This window comes from Dromiciops gliroides, chromosome 1 (genome assembly GCF_019393635.1).
Source record: "Dromiciops gliroides isolate mDroGli1 chromosome 1, mDroGli1.pri, whole genome shotgun sequence".
Lineage (NCBI taxonomy): Eukaryota > Metazoa > Chordata > Mammalia > Microbiotheria > Microbiotheriidae > Dromiciops > Dromiciops gliroides.
The window spans coordinates 566529893-566551006 of record NC_057861.1 but is presented as its reverse complement, the minus strand read 5'-3'; the positions used below and the strand labels follow the sequence as shown (position 1 = coordinate 566551006).

The 21114-nt window shown below is 39.8% G+C and overlaps 1 protein-coding gene across 8 annotated transcripts in view; it reads right to left on the bottom strand.

Moving 5' to 3' along the window:
* ELAVL2 (ELAV like RNA binding protein 2) overlaps positions 1–19952 on the bottom strand; it is a 175872-nt gene extending 155920 nt beyond the window's left edge. For 3 of the 8 annotated variants that reach the window (XM_043976944.1, XM_043976946.1, XM_043976947.1), the window contains exon 1: positions 14941–15175. The gene's annotated coding sequence lies outside the window, so the exon portion shown is untranslated. Of the gene's footprint in view, positions 1–14940; positions 15176–15856; positions 15878–16245; positions 16600–19391 lie in introns of those variants that run through there. The other 5 variants (XM_043976943.1, XM_043976948.1, XM_043976945.1 and 2 more) reach the window with 3 other exon arrangements.
* Positions 19953–21114: the final 1162 nt, after the last annotated feature.

Genomic DNA, 21114 nt, shown 5'->3' with positions numbered 1-21114 from the left:
TTCCTGACTCCAAAGCCAGACCTTTCTCTATCTACTATCACATTATGCTGCCACGCACAGAGCATTTTAAAATTAACAGCAATCTATGAGCCTTTCAACAACTGATCTCTTCTTATCCAACTGCAGATTTTACTCTAATTTCAGTCTTTAAAAGGACAGAAAGGGGATGAGGAGGTTATAACCCATTTTTTTAATTTGTCCAAAGAAAAAGACAGACTAGCTAGTATAGGCAGAAGCTCTCTTTCAAGAGTAACACAACGTAGGGAGGGGGGAGTTACAGGCTCCTCCTGGCTACAAGCTCACATCAAGCTGCTGCTGCCTTGGTTACCCATCTTGCCGTTTTATATTTCAGCTGTGTTTATGGTCTTGGGTATAAGGAAGAGATTGACAAATCAAGTACACAGTGTTTGGTAGATTACAGATAGTACTGGATTTATCCACCCCTTTAAAATCTCAAGACTTGCTCACCTCTGTTATTTACCATCAGCTTTCCCCCACGAGGTAAGAAGGATTCATTTTACTCTAAAGTATTATCAAAAAATGAACATATTTGTTCTAATAATGGGCAACTAACAATACCTCAACTCTCCAGGTCCAAACAAAGCCCATTTTTCATTAGGTCATTTATAAGTTCTGACTCTAGGCTTCTTTGGGGCATTAAGAATTCTGGATCTACTCATCACAGTATACCCATATCGGGCAGCTAGATGGCGCAGTGGATAGAGCAGCGGCCCTGGAGTCAGGAGTACCTGAGTTCAAATACGGCCTCAGACACTTAACACTTACTAGCTGTGTGACCCTGGGCAAGTCACTTAACCCCAATTGCCTCACTAAAACAACAACAACAACAACAACACCACCACCACCACAGTATACCCATAACAGGATTCATAGTTAAGCCTACAACAGTGCCTTCTTTCCAAGGCCAAAATCTCAGAATGTTATTTACCCACATATATACTTTTAACTATACCTCATTTCAAACTAAGCTAACTTGAACAATTTTGTGGGATAAAGAATAAGCTATGTAAAATAAATCACAAACAGTAGGTCTTACTTCCTCTCCAGCAATGAGAAGGGGATGGAAAATAGTCTGACTGGGATTTTCAAGGCTGATGAATGTTAAATTGGTTGAATAAATAAAATCGTTAGAATTAAACACCTCTGATCTTAAACAGATTTGCTAGTACTTGAGGATTGTTTCTACCTTAGAGATACTTCCAAAGCTAGGCCTAAGTAAACATTTGGGACTGGTCAGTTTTCCAATTTTAAAAACATGAGGGGGCAGCTAGGTGGCACAGTGGATAAAGCACCGGCCCTGGATTCAGGACGACCCGAGTTCAAATCTGACCTCACATTTGACATTTACTAGTTGTGTGACCCTGGGCGAGTCACTTAACCCTCATTGCCCCACCAAAAAAACAAACAAAAAAACCAGGAGCCCAAATCATAAACATTAAGTATGCAGTCTTTAAAATTTATCGATATTAATTTCAAACATACACAAAGTTTCCCTTGACTTCACACCAAACATAGTGATAGTCATAGAGGAAGAGAGTTTTGTTTTTGGTGGGGGTCTGATTTTATCGGTACAGAGAGCTTCTAGTTATAGAAACTGTACTAGAGATGTGGATCAGCAAGTTTGATTATGTATTACTCTGGGCTTCTACACGACTAAATGGTAGATGATAGAGAGCTAGACCTGGAATCAGAACCAGAGTTCAACTCCTGCCTCAGACATTTAAAGTGGGATCCTACACATTTCATCTGTAAAATAAGGAAAATAACAGAACCTACCTTAAAGGGTTGTTGGGAGGATAAACTTAAGATAAAATTGTACAGTGCTTTGTAAATACTATGTGCTATAGAAATGTTAGCCACTATCAATAGTAAAAGTTAAGAGACTTACCCATGGTTACACTGCTATGTGTCCAAGGCAGGGCTTGAAGGAAGGTTGTTTGGACCCAAAGGCTAGCCCTCTCTAATTCATTATGTAGCTACCTCTCAAGGGAAAACGTATTTTTAAAATCCTCGTACTAACTAGAAATTATGAGCCTTACAAGTATTTATTAAGGGGTTATTTTGAAAGTAGAACAGAGAGCTACATGCAAAGAAAAACCACAAAGTTTAGCTAAGACAAGACAGTTGAAGACACATCCTGACCCCAAGATACCTTACGGTTTAGTAGAGGGATGACTTAATAGTTCATGTAATATTGTATATTAGTCATTTTTAAAAGCACTATGTAAATTCAAAGGCAGATTACTACCAATGGGAGGGGAGAGTGAAGGGGAGAAAAAGGAAGGCTAATTATCTCATACTTTTTTTTTTTTTTGGTGGGGCAATGGGGGTTAAGTGACTTGCCCAGGGTCACACAACTAGTAAGTGTCAAGTGTCTGAGGCCGGATTTGAACTCAGGTACTCCTGAATCCAGGTGCTTTATCCACTGCACCACCTAGCTGCCCCCATCTCATACTCTTCTTGACACTACATTCAGAGGCTGTTTTGGGGGCTGGGGCTAGAATGAATCCAAGGAAAAAACATAAAATGGGCCACTAATTCACAATACTTGAAGGCTACTCGTTTAAGCTATTTTTATAGCTATCTGAAGTGAAAGATTTTTTCCTCTAATTTTTTTTTAAATAAAAAGCTCATTAGCAATGAGTTTAGGGAAGAACTATTAGCCCTCTTTTATAGCACCTAATGAAGTCCTATTAAGTTTTACAATTCCTTTTCCTAAAAAGCAACAATAACATAAGTAGAAGCTTAGAAATGGCAAAAAAAGATGGCATAAAATTATAGGGAGAACTTTGGGTTTACACAGAAGTAAAAGGATATCTTGAAACAGAAAAGAAAGACTAAAGTAAAAGGCTGAAATCAGAGCTTAAGAGATGGAGAAATCAAAGAGATATTTTGAAGGGCAATGGAAGGAAACGAATCTAATAAGCTTTGAAGAAACAATAGAATTCAGAATAGTGACCAAAAAACAAAAATCCTTAGTTATTTGTAAATATCTAGGCAAAGATTTTCAGTTGTTAACATGTTTTTAAAATTTTTCTACAATTAACTATTTTGTCTCCCACTCTCCTCTCCCACCACAGCAGAGGAAGAAGTAACTTGTAATAAAAACTCAAAACTCTTTTCAACATTGGCCATTCCCCCCCCCCCCAAAAAAAATCACATTCTGCTGCAGACCAAGTCCAAAATCTCTTTATTAAGAAGTCATTGGTATGCTTCTTTCAGAAGTTAACTGGAATTCTATTAACATTAATTTTGTAAAAATTGTATCTCCATTGCTATTCTTGTGGCTTCATTGACTATATTTTTGAGGAAAACAAAAAAGTGAACAAGGAAGGAAGGGTCCTTGCTTAGTCAAATACTTAATTTTCTCAGTACTACCAAAGGAATTAAGTTCTTCTGACTGTTGTTTATTTACCATGTAGTTAAAAATTTGAGATTTATATTCGTTCAGAATCCACTTAGCAATTCATTCAACATTTAAAAAAATAACTTCAAACATTTATTTAGTACCTACTTGTACTAAGAACTTAAGTTATAATGACAAAAAGTAACAGTCCCTGGCCTCGAGAAGAATGTATTCTAATGTAAAAAGAGAAAGGTGCACCTGTTCTGCAGTTATTAAGATGGAGTCTGTGAATAGATTTCAGAGTTGGGGAAAATTCTGTTTCACTTTACAAGGTTTTTATTTTATTTTATGTGTTGAAAAACACTGTTCTAAGAAGGGGTCCACAGGCATCAGCAAACTGCCAAAGAAATGTGAAGAAACCCTTTTCTATGGATAGGTCAAATGTTAATAATTTCTGTTTAGGGATTTAGGCTAGCAAGATCCAATATGGCCTAAAAGGCCTAGTTTTGGGATTTCACAGCTAATTCCACACCTTCACCAAAACCTGGAATTTCCCAATAGGCTAAAGTATCTGTTAAATTAGCAGGCCTTCAAAAGGATTTGTAGAATTTTATTAAGAAAGCTGTATACTTTAATGTGCTTTCCAAAATAAAAATCTGTTTCATATGTTTTTTGTGTAACTTAAGGATCACTGTTAGTATTGAGCTAGAGGACTTTAATCACGAAAAAAAATAAACACACCTAAATATTTAAGATGTTTCTAAAATAAACCCTGAGATTTCGTACCCTTCTGGAACAAGGTCCTAGAAGTAATATGAAGAAAATAACACTGTAGTAAATTTCACCAACTTGCATAACATTTAAAATCCATTTTGTTGTTGTTTTTTAAGAGCACAGTTTGTCTTTCTTTAGCCCACAAAATCCTGAAAACAAATGCTCTTTTCACTAAGGAAATATTCACCAGCTCTTAAGTTAATATTTAACAGATAAAACAGAGAATCAACTATCTCTACACAAAGTAAGATCAAGAAATAATGGATGAGGCAGCTAAGTAGTGCAGTGGATAAAGCACAGGCTCTGGATTCAGAAGTACCTGAGTTCAAATCCAGCCTCAGCCACTTGACACTTACTAGCTGTGTGACCCTGGGCAAGTCGCTTAACTCCAATTGCCTCACTGAAAAAAAAAAGAAAAGAAAAAAAGAAATAATGGATCAAATTTAGAGAGAAGCAACTTTAGAGATTGTATATTCCCAACATTTTACAAATGAGGCAACTGAAATCCAAAGATGTGATTTGCCCAAAAATTTATATTGGTAATAAAATGGTACAAGGGATTCAAACCCAGGTCTTTCTCCAAAGCCAGCACTTTTTTTTAAATAGTGCATGCAATTTTGTAAGACCCTGAAAAGCCAAAAACAAAGTCTTTCAGCCCCATTCCTCCCCTTCTCCTTTTCCCCCCATCCCTAATACCAAAATCCTAGTTCAAACTCTTATCTCATAGTTAAACTATTCCAGTGGACTCCTAACTAGTCTTCCTGATTATGTTCCTTGGGGGAATGGATCATGTCTTAGCTAAACTTTGTATCACCCCTCATTTCTAGCAAATTTTCTGCCCACACTAACTCCTCCTGCACAGCCCTGCCAGATTCATCTTCCTTAAGTACCCTCATTTATCTCATCACTTGCCTATTATTAGCATTTTTCAAATACATATTAGCAAAGACAAAAATTCAAGACAATCCACAATCTAATGTGAACCTATCTTTCTAGCCATATTTCCTAATCCCAATTTGACACATTTTTATGTATCAAATTTTATTTTTTTTCCCATTGAATGCACTAGGTTCCCCATGTTCTTTACTTTGCTTTGTATGTCCTACTGCAACCTCCACTTAGCAAAATCCGACCTAATTTTTAAGGTTCCTGGGTTCAATAATGGTATTTATACCACCTTCTTTCCTTCGATGCTTTGTCCACCATGTTTATTAAATGAAGCTTTTCATAGCAAATAATACTACCAATCCAACCCCAAGAGGCATATAGGAGTCTAGGTCAATTGATATGTCCTTTACCATTCCTCATCCAGTTCAATCCCCTGATTTTATAGATGAGAAAACTGACAAGCAGATACTACTCCCTAAGGTCACAGGATAAGTAGGAGATCCCAAATTCAAACCTATGTCCCTCAGACAACAAATCCAGGGTCTTTTTCCTTATACTGCTGTGAGCAGTACTGTCAAAATTCCTTTTTCTTCTCAGTCAGGATGAATTTTAAAAGAAAGTAGTTTCACAAAATTTAGTTAAACACTTAGAGAATAGCAATCCTTCACCTTAAAAAAAAACAATAAAAAAGTTAAAATCTTATCTACAAGTTTAATTGTAGAAAAATGTGCTTCTTGTTAAAGTGAATGAATGACTATATAATTTTAAGGAAGCAATGCAGTAGGGTCTGGAATTATCTAAATTGACAAATATACAAGGACAAAGAACACACTCCTGAGAAGTTGCAGACTCAGGATGTAGAATGAGATCTATAATTTGGGATATGGTCAATGTGAGAATTTGTGTTGCTTGACTACACATTTCTTACAAGGGTTTTGCTTTTCTATTTTTTCCCCAAGGGGGGGGGAGGGGGGGAATGTAATAAATGATTCTTAGTTGAAAAAATAAAGAAATAAAATGAGCAAATGGGCTTGCTCTGAAAACAATACATATTGCATAGCAACGAAGTGATATGAAAGGATAGAGAGACCTGCCTGCAAGCCAAGAAGACCCCAAAGTGGGTGGATGGAGTCAAAGACTACCAGAGATCAGTGAAAATGGGTGACATCTAGTGGGCAGGATGCAGGAGTTGCATCAGAACCTCAAAAAGGAGAGGGAAGAAAATGAAAGGCCCTCGAAAGGAAAATAATTATAGAGAAGAGAAAACAAAGTGGTAGTGACAAAATGAATAATTGTTACATTTGGGGAAAGCCTGAAAAACATCTGTGCTACAGGCTGACACAATACAAAATGGTTAAAGTTAACTGTGACAAGCAATACCTTCATATTGAGAAACCTGACACTGTACTGATGATTTCATATTCCTTCAATTTAAGTTTAGCTGTGCATCTCACCTATATGAGCTATACACCTATGGGACAACGAAAGTGTCATAGGAACAAAATAAGAAGGGCTATTATATGTATAACCTACTATAGCTAAAATTTCACTTTGTCACTGAGTAGCTAGTGGACAGTGGCTTTCTTGGGTCAATTTTTACTATATAAACATAGCATGTATTTGGCATTGTAGTAAAGATAAATCCTAAATTGCAGGGCGTTTCTTTTTAATTTTTAAAGTTTGTCAGTTTAGCAGAAGAATCCTTAGAAGGGGCAGATGACAAGAGATGAGCAAATCCAGGGGTTTTAACCCCAAAAGGTGACAGCATCTTAGAAGCCAAAGCCTATCTCCCAGTGAAGCTCCAGATAAGATGACAAGTCTCTTGTCAAGTAAGTTTCCCCTCTTCCCATGACTTTTTGAGGGAATGGATAGGAAATAAATTTGTTTCCTCACAATTTCAGTTCATAAAATAGAAACAACAAAATAAACATTAAGACTAAAGGCACTGGGGCAGCTAGGTGGCAAAGTGAATAAAGCACTGGCCTTGGATTCAGAAGGACCTAAGTTCAAGTCTGACTTCAGACACTTGACACTTACTAGCTGTGTGACTCTGGGCAAGTCACTTAACCCTCATTGCCCTGCCCCCCCCCCAAATTAAATTAAAATAAAAAAAAAAACTAAAGGCACATTTAAAATATGGCCTGATAGCAACTTTATTTGTAGCATTAGTTACCTGTAAACTAATTTGAAATGTAATCATACCATCATAGATTTAGAACTATAAGGGGCCTTAAAGGTCATCTCATTCAACTCTTACATTTTACAGATGAAAACTGAGGACATGAAAGGTTCAATTACTTGACCAAGATAACCAGAAAGTGGTCAGCTAGGCAGGAATTTGAACCTATATCCTCTGACTCCAAATGCAGCATTCTTTCCATGGTACCCCACCGCTTCTCTTCTAAAACGAGTAAAGAAACAATATAAAATTTTGTTCTCTTAAGCAACATCAGTTATAAATTCATAAAAGATGACAGAAATAAAGTGACAATTAAAAAAAACAGCCCTACAGTTTCAGATTTATCTTTATTACACTGGAAAATATGCTATACACATAGTAAAAATTCACCCAAGAAAGCCACTGTCCACTAGCAGCTCCATGACAAAAGTGGAATTCTAGCTATAGCAAGATATCCCTTACCCCTTTTACTTAAGATTTTTTTTATTTCCATTTAACAGCATCCCTGTGAAACAGGAAGGAGAAATTTTATTGTCCCCATTCTACTTACGTGCAAACAGCCACAGAAAGGTCAAACGCCCAAGGATATATAATTGGCACCAGCATCTCATGCCAAATGCTTCAAAAACTTTAGGCTTCCAGTCCTGTCCTTCCTATTTGCCTAGGTTAAATTCTTATTAGACACCAAGAACTTCAACCAGAGAGAGAGAGAAAACCTATAACAGATTGATTAGGAACACAGAAGTTTTATTAACAGGGGACCTGGAGCATTTGGTTACAGGTTACATGAGGCACTTTAAACATAAACAGCAAAGATGTTTAGTTCTAATTCTGATCACACTGATGGGCAAAGGTGACTTTCCTAACATAACAGTAAGATTAGAACTGCTGTAAATAAATCCTTCAGCACTGTGGTAAGTGTAATATGAGAGCTTAAATGACTGTTTTAGACACCTAGATTCCTAGGTACACTGGAGTTTCATCAAGGAACTGCTCATAATAAGAGCTAATTTAGTATAAACCAAAAAAGCCAAAAGCATTTAATTACATTAGTCCAAATGCTTCATCATTAAGGCATTTCCACTTTTAAGTTTGTTTCATACCACACCCAGCATTTACTATAAAGAATGCTAGGGTTCAAAAGTAAATATCTCTTTTCAAATCATCTAAAATTAAGGTCAGTTTAGATAATTTCAAGATTTCATCTTCAGTCATACCAATAATTGATTGGTAACACTCATAAAAAATTCAAGGTCACCACCATACCCCTTACTTCCCTACTACATACATTTCTCTGATGCCTCAATGAAAAATCTGCTTGAAGAGAATAAGTCAAGGCATGGGCTATCAATTAAGGAAGGTTTAGGGAATAGGTCTCCTGATGAAACTGTACATCTGTCTCCTAAGGACCAGCCCAGATAAATCAGAGAGGATCCTGAGAGAGGCTAGAATCTATCAAACTAAAGAGGGTCCCCTTGGCCAATTTGGTAAGACATACACTGTTTCTGCCACAGCAATTCCAAATGACAGGATACCAAGGCAAGGGACAGTGGCTATGTGAAATGGTAGAGAACTGAGATAAGATCACAGATCCTTGAAATACTTAAGTATACACATGTATGTGCATACACAAATAAGCCCATACATTTATACAAAGGAAACTATTTTTTTTGGAAATGTGGAGCTAACCAGTTAATTTCATTCACTTAATCTAGAGAATTTTTAAATAAATTATCAATGTAAACCCAGTAAAAAACAGAATTTTCATATTGATCCCTGAGACTAATATGAACTTTACAAATGAAATTTCCCAGCCAGCACCCATAAAATTAGGGATCAAGATAAAAGGTAAATAAATGGCTGCCAGATGGATAAAGAAATGTATAAAATTGAACTCACTGATAGAACAATTGAAGTAATGAAAAGCAAATTTTAAAATGCAAAACCAGAATTAAAAATTACTGGTTCTATTTTTGTTGTATAACGAATTAATGAAAAAGCATTTATGTACTTATTATGTGCCAATCACTGTGTTAAGTGCTGGGAATACAGATACAAAATTGAAGATCATCCCAGTCCTCAAATTTATGTTATAATGGGGGAGGCAATACACAAAGGCCAGTGGTGGCCAGGACAGATATTTCCTTTTGAAAAATTGACATCCTTCCCAGAAGGAATGACAGAATTTGATTATGGGTCCAGAATTATAAATCAAAGTGAATATATATATATATATATGGGAGGGTAAACATCTGTGAATAAAAGAGTTAACTGATTGATTTGTTTTTGTTTTTCCTAACCCAGCTTTAAGGTAGCAAAGGAGATGGCAAGAAAGTCAAATTCTATAATCTGAGTTATTAAAGAACAACCTACCCACAACCTAAGAAATGAAATATAACTTCAGTTTCATATATGGGAATCTTATACAGATCCCCCACCCCACCAAAATTAAATATGTAATAGTAAAAATGCATGCATACATTAAACCCAAGATTTAGTTACCAAAATAATCCATGAAGTATCCAACATATTTCCTTCCACCTGCCTTCAAAAGCACCCTTAATTTTCTGTCATTGCCACTCACAACCACTGAAAACTGCAATTCTACAAGGTGAAGATTAAAGTGTTTTAATCGAATATTTTTCTGGGAAAAAAGTGTACCTTGGTTCTTCCGTATAAAGTGGGTTCCATGCTATTAATATAAAGAACAATTTCATGAACATGAAGAAAACCTACACACAGAAATGTAGCTTGTTTTGTTCATTTTTGCTCACCTTAGAACAATCACCAATACCTTTTTGTGAGTTTGTATGGGATATCAAGAAAGCAACATTTATTATTTTATAAAACTTACTTTCCTCAGAAATAACAGGCCTTCAAGTTTCAAAGCTTAACAATCAGGCAAAGCCTCGATTTGTCATTTAAAATACTCTTCAATTTCTCCTTTGATCTGTGCATAGCCTGCCCCCACAAGAGATTATTTTTTCTAATACAATACGATAAAATGTCAAGAATGATATACTTGAAATCAGGGGCAATCTGAATTTGAGTTCCATTTCAGACACTGTGACACTAGCTTTGGTTTCTTTCCCAATAAAATGGGGACAATACCACCTAAGTCCTCACAGAGTTGTGAGGATAAATGAGAATGTATGTGGCGAAATCCTAACTTTCCGTAAAATGCTGTGAAATTTAAACTATTTTTTAAATGCTCTGTTACTAAAAACTCTAAAGCTGAAACTGCTTCTGTTTATTAAGACTATGATAAAGTTTGGAACTTATACTTAATTTCAACATTTCAATAGTTTGTTTATATTACTCAATAGTGCCTGGCAATAGAAGCTAATGAGATACTAACCAAGTATTAGACTCAAAGTGAGTGTTTTAAAGATTCGTGAAAGGTAACAGATGTAGTTACCATGAATATTGATTGGCCTTACCTAATTAGACTCATCAGGTAGTATACTATGGCTTTGCTCTCCAAAATAGAGCAACCTTTCAGGTACAAAAAACAAACCCCCAAACAAAAACAGAATCTGACCAGGCATTTAACCCAACAGCCCCCATCCTCTTTGACAGGTCACTTTTCCCATTAAGATGAAACCACACTCAAGTCCCAATTTAACTATTAGCTCTGAAGGAAGGTAACAGCTAGCAAGCAAAAAGCAATAGGAAGACCACTAGTTGTGGAGTCAGAAGATATGGGTTCAATTCCCACCTCTAACACAATCTGGATGACCTCAGACAAGTGACTGAACCTTCAAGGGTCCCAAGTTTCTTCACCGATAAAATCACAGGATATTGGACTAGATAGCCTTTGATGCCCATTCCGACTCTAGGATAGTAGGGGAATATAAAAGAACTGGCCACATTTAACTTTACATCATTCTTCTCACATACACTGGCTGGATAATGCTGGGCAAATCACTTCACCTTTCAATGTTCTAAACAATCATCGAAGATTTTAAGTTACAGAAATTGCCCGCTTGCACTGGTAGAAGAATTTCCTCACCCACTTAACAGGAGAGTGCAGGATGTCTTCCCCCCCTGAAGTAGGTTCCTGCCATCTCCCCATGTGGGTGCCGCCATGTATGTTGTCAACCCGCACCAAAGAACAAATGATCTTCACAATTATGAAATGGCAGGTTCACTCCCTATTCATGTAGGTATAGACTGCTTTAAAGACTGCAAAATGTTACACATTTAACATCATTTGATTAAGAAGCAGGATTAGTTTGCTCTAAAAACACCAAAAGGCACAATGCAAAATTGGTATACCAAAAACCCTTCTTCCCCAAATTTCATGCTGATTTGAGTATTGGTAGCCTGGCTAGAGCTAGAATAACTAAAATGTAATTGCTTCATGTGCTATTTTATGCTAATGCCTTCGATGAAGCAAATGGCCAAAGCTGAGTGCTTTAGAAAAGTGGTTTGGGGGATGGGGGAAGTAAAAATCATCCTGGGCTCTTTGCCTACCAACTTGTGGTTCTTGTTTAAAAAAAAAAAAGCCTAATGCTTTTAGAATAGAAGAGAGCTATCTAGAACAGTTTGGAAACAACAAATCAAGATGAAAGGGGTTAGAATAATTAGCTCAATTAACAAAAAGCCTTAAGAGCCAAATATGTCAGAACAGTCATGCTGACCAGACAACCCTATGAAACTTGAAAGCAAGTTGTGTGCCCAGAATGGAGAAAAACCTAATTCAAGGAAGGCATTTGTGGGAGCAAAAATCCAAGCCCAGATTTAGGTTGTTTCAAGTAGATAATTTCAACCTAATGATAAGGTTATGTACAAAAGGGGCATAAGAGAAACAAGAATAAAAGGTTTATGCTTCCCCAATGACCAAGAGGAACGAAAAAACAAATGTATACCCCAAGATCCAGGGTAAATTAGGAAAGAAAGACCCAGAGAATCAAATGATCTGGTCACAGAAGAAGCTAATCTATGCAACAAGTGAAATAAGAAGAACCCATCAAGGTATAAGCAACACAACCACCTTTAAGTTTATCTATTCTATGCTTTACACCTTAACGTTGCCTATAATTGGAGGGAACTTAAAATAGCTGATGTGTGCTATAGACTTTAGATAATGGTGAATGAAGGAGCACCTCCCCCAAAAAAGAAGGGTTTCACGTGGAAAAAGAAACCCAGTAATCTGCCAAATGACGGCAGCAGAAAGTTACTCACTCAGGCTTCTAACCCAGAACATTTTTGTTCAGAGATTACCCAAGGGGATAATATTTGTCATAGGGAAAAAAAAAGACTGGTTAGAGTAAGAGCTGAGGAAAATGTAATATAAACCATTTGTTTTGCTCCGAACCCCCTACATTTCCTTCCTACCTGGCATGGAATATTTTTAAAAAGGATCTTCTTTTCAAATATACCTTCACCTGAAACCCAGCAGAGTAGCAAGCAAAATATCAATATTCCTTTCAACCTGCTACAAAAAATACAAGTTTACATATTTAATCAAAAAGATCATCATTTTTATACCAAAATGTCTGAACATGTTTAGTGGATATATTAAAGTTTCACAAACTAACCAAAATGGAGACTTTTAGGACTGCTTCCTCAAATTACCACAACCTTAGAAAAAACAAACAAAAAAGGCTTTGGAAAAATATTTCATGAGTAAAGTTCTTTCAAGGCCAGCACAATATTAGTCATTTGGGGCAAATGGGCTTTACCTATAAGGGAATAAAGAAATTGATCTCTAATTGCTAAGGGATGATTATACCTTGGTTTTAACTGAAACTGACAACACAAAAACTTTTGCTAGGAATTTAAATTTTTATGAAGGCATAAACTGAGAGGGATAAGGGGAAAATTCATATAACCATAGTTTTAAAAAGTGGAAGGGACCTTAGAAATCATCTAGTCCAATGCCTTCATTTACTCATAAATGAAGAAAGTGAAACCTACAACTGTACCCCTATTTGCCCAAGGTCATTATAGGCAGGTAGCGGATTTGGGATTTGACTTGCATTCTGCCTTCAACAGCAGTATTTTTTCCCACTACACCACAGCACCATTTACATGAGCTCTAAATCCTTTTAACAAGGCAAGGTTTAAAAAAAAACAAAAAGACCCTGAAGGTTATATTTGAAGACAAAAAATATCTGGAGAAAGATCTAATCCAATCCAGTCACGAAAAAAGAAAAAATAAAGCCAGGAAGTGACTTATCCAAGGTCACACAGTAAAGCCATGTGTTATGACTCCAAATCCAATGTTACTTCCACTATATTAAGACATGTGATTGGGGTAAAGAAAAAAAAAAACTAAACAACATACCATCATGTTCCACATTTTGGTTAAGAGGGTAAAAGAAAGGCAAATTCTCCACAAAGTCGGTAAAGAAAGATGCACGCACTTTTGATTTTTTTTTTAATCAGCTTTTGTAGCTCATCCCCCAGTAATAATCAGGTGTCTGCTACATTTGTTTCGATTTTTGCTTTGCTAGGAACGCTGTGATAATGACTCAGTTTTCGGGTCATCTTCTCTGCAACTGTAAAAGGACCTGCCAGTTAAAAACTGTTGGCCCGAGTCACTCCACAAATCTCAAGATCGTCGCTCGACACACACGGACACTGGAACATACAACGCAGCAGCAGCACAGGCACACACCCTCGTGCACCGTAGCGCCTGCTCGCTGCCCCGCCCTCTTCACCCACGAACTCAAGGTGCGGCTTGCTGCAATCAAAGAGGGTCATAGGGAACAGGGTACCTGCCCGGATATGCTCGACCTGCATGCAGCAGGCATGCAAGCCCTCCACATCCCGTTCTGTGGCTCCCCTGCAACTAGCACTAAGCAAACCTGAAAATGCAGTTGCTTAGCTGCATCCTCCAGAGCCCTGGCCCCCATATAAGGGGGAGGGGAAAAAGGAAGAAAAGCTCTGAAGAGATTATCCTGCCACCGTCCGTCGGTGTCTACAGCTACAAACCACCTTTGCAGACTGCTTTGCTGCAAATCACAGAAGGACCCCTTCCTCGGAGGACAACGCACGAGGAGGTGCAGCTCAAAAGAGCGTGCACGAGAGATGTTAACTGGAGTCTTTAAGGATGGATGAAACGGTACCTTCACCTCATCCCCTTCTCTAGGCTGCAAGGCGGGGTCGCGCTCTCGAAGCAAGATCTCTTACCCCCAAAACCGCACCCACGCCACCCCCTTCTCCTTTCAACGAGCTCACCTGGATTCCAGCTCCCTTTTCCTCTCCACCTTAGCAGCACTGCCACCACCCCCAAAACACGCCTAGGGCTCCCCACTACCATAGAGGGGAAAAGAGCGGCAAGCTTCGCTCGAGGTTCAATCCCTGCTCTGTCCAAACCTCTCAAAGACACACGGCAGCACCTCCCAAGACTGTAAATTTTTTCTAACCCCCCCCAAACATCTGCACTCCAAAAACTTAAAAGGGTATGACCTCTCTTTTCAGTCCCCACCATCACCTCCTCTTCCTTCTCCTCCTCCTTACCTAGACTCACAACATTCCCCACCCTCGGCGTTTAAAAAAAAAAAAACCCTCTCTACCCAAGGTCCTTAGAAAGGAGGAGGGGGGCGGGTACACTGGAACCTGAGTGTAAAGATGTACCGAGTCTGAGCGGGCTGCATGCACAGTGGGCTTTGCCTTCGCCTTAAGAAAGAAAGCCGTGATAAATGGAAAGGGGACAAAAAGGCGCGTGGCGGCCCCCTACTTCCCCCTCTCCTCTCTTCTCCCCACCCGAACCCACACTTGCCTTCTCCGGCTCTAAAGCTGCTGCTACCGCTCCTGCCACCGCCGCCTCTGCTCACCGCCGCCGCCGCCGCCGCCGTCACACCAGCAGGAGAATCACTTAGGGAGGATCCGTGGAAAAGCGGCTCGCAGCAGTCCCCCCGGTCGGTCCGGGTGGCGGGAAGGCGGAGAGGAAGCCGGGGATGGACCAGCCGGCGCCGAACATGCAATTCCCCTCCCCGCCCCGTGATGCTAACGATCTTCCCTCCTAACCCTCACTCACCCCCACCCCCACCCCCACCCCTTGCTCCTCTTTCACGGAGGCCTGGGAGAGACAGAGAGGGAGAGAGAGAGACAGAAAGAGAGAGGAGAGAGAAGAAGGCAGAGTCCCGCCGTTTGTAGAAGGGCGGGGAGGAGGGGCTTCTTTGGAAAAGCGCCAAGAGGCGGAGCCCCAGGCTCAGAGTTAGCACCGCAGCGGCGGTCTCGGACTGCTCAAGAGAATCCCGGCCCCCTAGCACAAAGCTCTTTGGAGGGGAGGGAGGCAAAATCTTCTCTCCAGCTTGCACAGGGCATCCCAGACAAACTTACCCCCACCCCCACCCTCCACCCCGTTGAGCTGTGCAGGGAAGGGTTAGCCGGTTCCTCCTGCAACCTTCCCCAGGTGCAAATTTGCACGGGCGGTTTTTGGTTGTTTTTTTGTTATTGTTGTTTTGTTTTTTTACTCTCACTGCGTTTTAAAGGGTCATCCAGGGAGTCACTCCGGGTGTTTTGTTTATATTCTTTAGATTGTTGCAAAGAAAGTTAAAAGGGTCTTCTTTTACACATTCGGTTGAAAGGTTCTTGTCCTTCATTTAAACTCAAAAAGGTTCCCTTCCCCCCCACCCCCGACTTTTCCCTCCTCCTCCAGAGAGTACCAAATATTAAAAAGAAATCCTCAGTACCTGTGCGGGGTGCTATACTCTGCTTCAAACGCAAAGTAGGAGATCCTGTACTGTGCTATCCCATTGTCAGCCAAACGCCGCATCCTTCAAACGCCCCCCAGCAGAAGCCTTGAAATTGTTAATTTGTCAACAAGGGGGCGTCCCCACGCTCATCCTCCCTTCCCGCCCCCACCCTATTCAATTGCCTTTCCTCCAAAAAGCCTGTGCATAGTCAGATCATGTCCTATGGATCATAAGTCAAAACACATATCACCGGGGACACCAAAGCAGCACGTTTTCACACCTGCCCAGCCCTTAATTACTATAAAACACCTGTGGTTCTTCCATTAAAAGCCCCTTGCTTTCCTCCTCCTTTGCAAAAAAAAAAAAAAATCACCCAGCATACCTACCTGAAGTCGCAGGATATGGGAAAGAAGGAGATTGATGGAGCAGTAAGCGTTTTGAATCACCGCAAGAACGTGCCCAAAGGTTGTCACTTCAAGGGCATGATGCGGTTTGATGCAGCGAGGTCCAGGAAGGAGTGCACAAACACAACCCCCGCCCCCATCCAAACGGGGAGGGGGCGGGGAGGAGCAGTGAGCGTAGGTAGGGAGGGGAAGAACCGGACATTCCAGGAGGCCCTATTATTCACCCCTGTCCTACAGCAGAAAGAAATGCTCTTAATGCTAGGGAGGTAAGAGGCTTAACTACTTGGACTAAGTAGACAGCCAAAGTGAGGTAGGGAACTCAGCAATTATCTAGGGAATCCTGCAGAGTGTGGACACTCTGCCCAGATCCTCCAAAATGAGGGCGAAAGCTCTCCTTGATTTTCAGAAGTGTCCGGATTATCCCATGACCACACATGCCCCAAATCCAATTCTTGGCCTAACTGACCCTTATTGTTTGTAGAGCTGGACCTAATTAATGGGGTAATTGCTCAATTGGTTGCTTCCTTTTGTTTTGACCTTACTTTCAACAGCTATTTGTACAATACCCTTGAGTGCTTGCTGGCACACAAACTGTAAAATGGTCCTACCAAATCTTCCAAGCCTAACTGAAAAGTCTTGGAATGTCCTAGTTTTCTGTTTTGTTTTGTGGTGGGTTTTTTTGCATTTGCATGCTTCTTTATAATTTAGTTCCTTCTAAAGCCACATACAGATTTAATATTTCCATGGTATATTTGATAACTTGGTAATTAGTTGCATGTTAAATTGAACTCCTCAGCACTAGTTTAAAAAGCTGGTGAATCACTGGTGGCATGTGAAAGAGGTGATCTTGTTTTCTCTCTACCTCACACCTCAAAAGCATGTTATGGTGGAGAAAAGAGCAAGCAAGGCCAAGACTTCCAAGTCCCCAACATTAAAATTTATAGTTTGCAGCAATACAAATTGATCAGTTTCTGGCATAAATGTCTACTGTAGTCCAATTAAGAGAGTCTTTTACAAACATACACACAGACCTTCCTAAGTAAAGGCCCCTAAACTGACCCTACACACGCTCCCAATTCCTTCAGTCCTTTAGGAAAATAAAGCTCAATTGTGATATGTATTTTCTTCAATTACTTGTCTATTCCTGCAGTTCCTCAAATTTAAGCCTTCATTATAGGTCTGAAATTGACAGTCCAATTTGAAGGAATAGATCATTTCTCTTTAAAACATTCTCTAGTACTGAGAATAGTGTAAAAATAAAAAGTAGATATAGAAGGGATGAAGGTGAAGAATTTTATTCAACCTAACTAGAAAAGATTGTGATGTTTTTAGGGAGAAAATACAGTAATAGCCAAACTATGATCCACTAGGTGAACCATAAATATTAAATTATTTCCTATTCTTTTTGAATTCTACCACAATAAACCTATTTCTGCAACTAGTAATTATGAGTTAAAATACACAGTCTCAACACCAGGTTCCCTAACCAATACTCACAAGTGGAAATGGGGAACATTTCCAACCACCAATTTACCACAGTTGTATAGCTCTCATATTAATTCTTTTCAGATGTGAAATAGGTGGGTATGTGGTAACGTGCTGGGCATAAATTGAACAACAATGGCAATGCTAGGTCCTGTCCAATCATGAATACATGGTAGACACAGCCTAAAGCTTTTAACCACCACTGTCTCATCATCAGATCCCTAAGTACAGTCAAGGTTACAAGAGTCCTTTAAAAAAAAAAAAAAGGTTCACAAACTGAATTGGGTGGAGAGCATCGGGAACTGGATAATTATAAAAGCCTTAAACCTTATATTCTGCCTCTGCCCTCACTGGGCCATACATATACACACACAGTCCTGAATTAAGCTGGTGCCAATAATTTTAAACTTCTCATAGGTAAATCAGGCATCTTCTATCATTCACCCCCACATCTCTATTCAAGCCCCTCCCCCATACCTACCCCAGGTTTATATATTTTTTTCCTTTTTGCAAAAGAAATGGGGCTAGTATCACCTAAACGCTGAGAAATTGCATAAGTTGAAATGTGCATCTGTCTAACCAGACAAACGAAATCACATCCTTTACCATCTTTCTCTAGTGTCAGTTTAACAATAGCTATTCGGAGGAAATGGGGGGTGGGGGGGATACAATAAGGAAGGAAGGTTTCGGGAGAGGGTTACGTAGTCGGGCAGGCTATAGTTGTAGTTGCAGCGAATCCCTAACCTACCGGATTGAGAAGGGGTTCCCCCCTCCGCATCCCCCCCCCCCAAGATGAAGTCAAACGCATAGGACCAAGGACAGAGGTTGGAATCTACTCTGCTTCTTGAGTATCGCGAACACCCTCACAAGAAAAACCGTTTTACTGACACAGCTCAAAGGATCTTATTTAGGCTTTTCAGAACAAAGGGAATCTCGTATGCTGGATAGACTGAAGAATTTGCCTTCAAATTGGCTTCAATGGTGTGGGTTGAATTATGGTAATTAACTTCCCTAAATTGGATCTTACGCATTTAGCCATTCATCGATTTTGACAGCCCCCACCCCCCAACCATCCCTATCCCACCCCCAAAAGACAGGCTGCGTGCACTAGGTTCGGTCAACTACAACTCGATGCCTAATTCATCTCTTAATTCCATCTAGCAATCCTATCTAAACAAAATGAATTCAGTTAATGCAATTAAACTTGGAGGTTTATCTCTTCTAATCTGAAAACCCAGGCTTATCTTTTCAACATGCTACTCTCCTTTCTTCTAAATGATCTATAATCCTTCATATACACTAAAGGCATGCAAGCACTAACACCAAAGTTATAAATGTATTCTTATGAAATGAACTTCGAACCTCAATTCAGATACTATTTCTCAATCTGTCTAGTTTCAGTACGATCATTACTATGCCTCTGTCCACATTTACTACTTAGTTTCTGCTAGTGATAACTGTGAATATGCAGTACATTAAAAATGTTTACACATATTTAAGTTTCACTAATAATGCAGAGCAATGGCTTTGAAACGAAAGACAATTATGTGCAATTAACTTGATATTCCGCTCACTTACAGGTTTTCTGTGTTTGCCAGGGAATCGCTGCAAGTAACGATTAAAGAAACCAAACTGCAACTTACCTTTCTCCCTTAAGGTTGTGTGTGTGTATGTGTGTTTAAAGTAACGGTGCAGTTCTCCCAATAAGGATGAGCAAGAGGCAGCTGGATAGTTCTGTTAAGACAGCACGAAACCTAAACTGTGGACAGCTTAAAAGAAGCAAATAAAAAGAAATGCTTCCAACTCCCAACGTCCAACACTAAACGAAATGGGGGGGGGGGGAGAATGAAAGGGTAGGGAAACTTAAAAAGAGTAAAAAAAAAAAAAGGAGAGAGAGACAGAGAGAAAGACACTATCCTACTGCTTTTCAACTAAACAAAAAGGGGGAAAGAGAAACAAATGAAGGAACAAAGAAAAGGGATGAAAGAACGTATTTTGTTTTAAAGCCGATGTCTTTCTCCGTGTTGCTTTTTAGTGGCTCGCTACAGAAGTAAGCTGCTGCATCTCTAAGTGAGAACAGAAATAAGGGGGGAGGACGTCTTAAAAGGGAGGTGGACTGGACCACAGATTTATAGCAACCGTATCACCAAGCCCTCCTCCGCCTCCGCACTGGCGTGTGTGCAGCTGCTGTGCCAGGTTCCTATCCCGGGCAGCACGCGCGGAAGTATACGCCGAAGCTGGCTGCAACGCAACTTGCTCATAGCTGTGGGACTGTGATTGGCGCAAGAGCGCTCTTCTGAGCCGCCCAAGATAGGAGCCCTGATCCGATTGGCTGCAATCCTATGTCACTCTAGGACACTCAATGGAGTCCCGTTTCAAGGTAAGCTGTGCCGAGAGGTACACACTTAACGCAGGCGGCGAAGGGAAATGCATGGAGCAGTCAGAGAGGAAAGCAACGTGGGAGGGTTGGAACTGAACTCTCAGAGTTTGCTATTTGGCACGATCTCGCTTTCTTTTTTCTCTTAAATTTCTCTGCCACAGAAATTTCATCCCCCTGCAGTTACTGCCGCATCTATTGCACGTTTCTTTATAACATTAAAAAATCTGCCTGGTATGTATGAGTCATTGGTGGCTCTCTCTCTCTTTGATCTCCGTGAAAATAATTGAATGTACATCCGTTACTCCCCCCCCCCCCCCCGCATGCTTTTCGCAATTTTTTTTAGCGTATTTTCTGATGGATCTTAGTATAGTCGCCAGATTCATTCCTTGGGTCTATCTTAAAATATGCATATAAAGATCGTATTGCAGATGTCTTGTTAGCAATGGGGGGAGAGGGGAGCGCGCGGGGGCTGGGGGGGGGGGGCGGGGATTCATCCCTACAGAACAAGATTGGAAAGCAGAAATGCTATGCAAGACTATAGTTCCAATTTACCTTTATCACACGTTGGGGCAGAAGGATGTGAATTCAACTCCCGGGGGCCAAGAAAAGAGCCTCGGTGCAAAGCCTCAGTATCTTCATTTAAGTTTGCTACGACACCCAAAAGAACAGCTCAGCAGTCTGTAAAACAGGAGCAAACCAGCCCCCTACATTTGCTAACAGAATAGTTCGTGGACCACACATGCATTGCTGACGGTAAAGATGCTGGGAGTCTTCATCAATATTTTCTCTCTGATTTTGAGAAGTTTAACTTGTAAACTCCTTTACAGGTCGAGTAGGTTTCTTTCTCTTTCTTTCTCTCTTTCTCTCTCTCTCTCTTTCTTTCTTTCTTTCTTTCTTTCTTTCTTTCTTTCTTTCTTTCTTTCTTTCTTTCTTTCTTTCTTTCTTTCTTTCTTTCTTTCTTTCTTTCTTTCTTTCTTTCTTTCTTT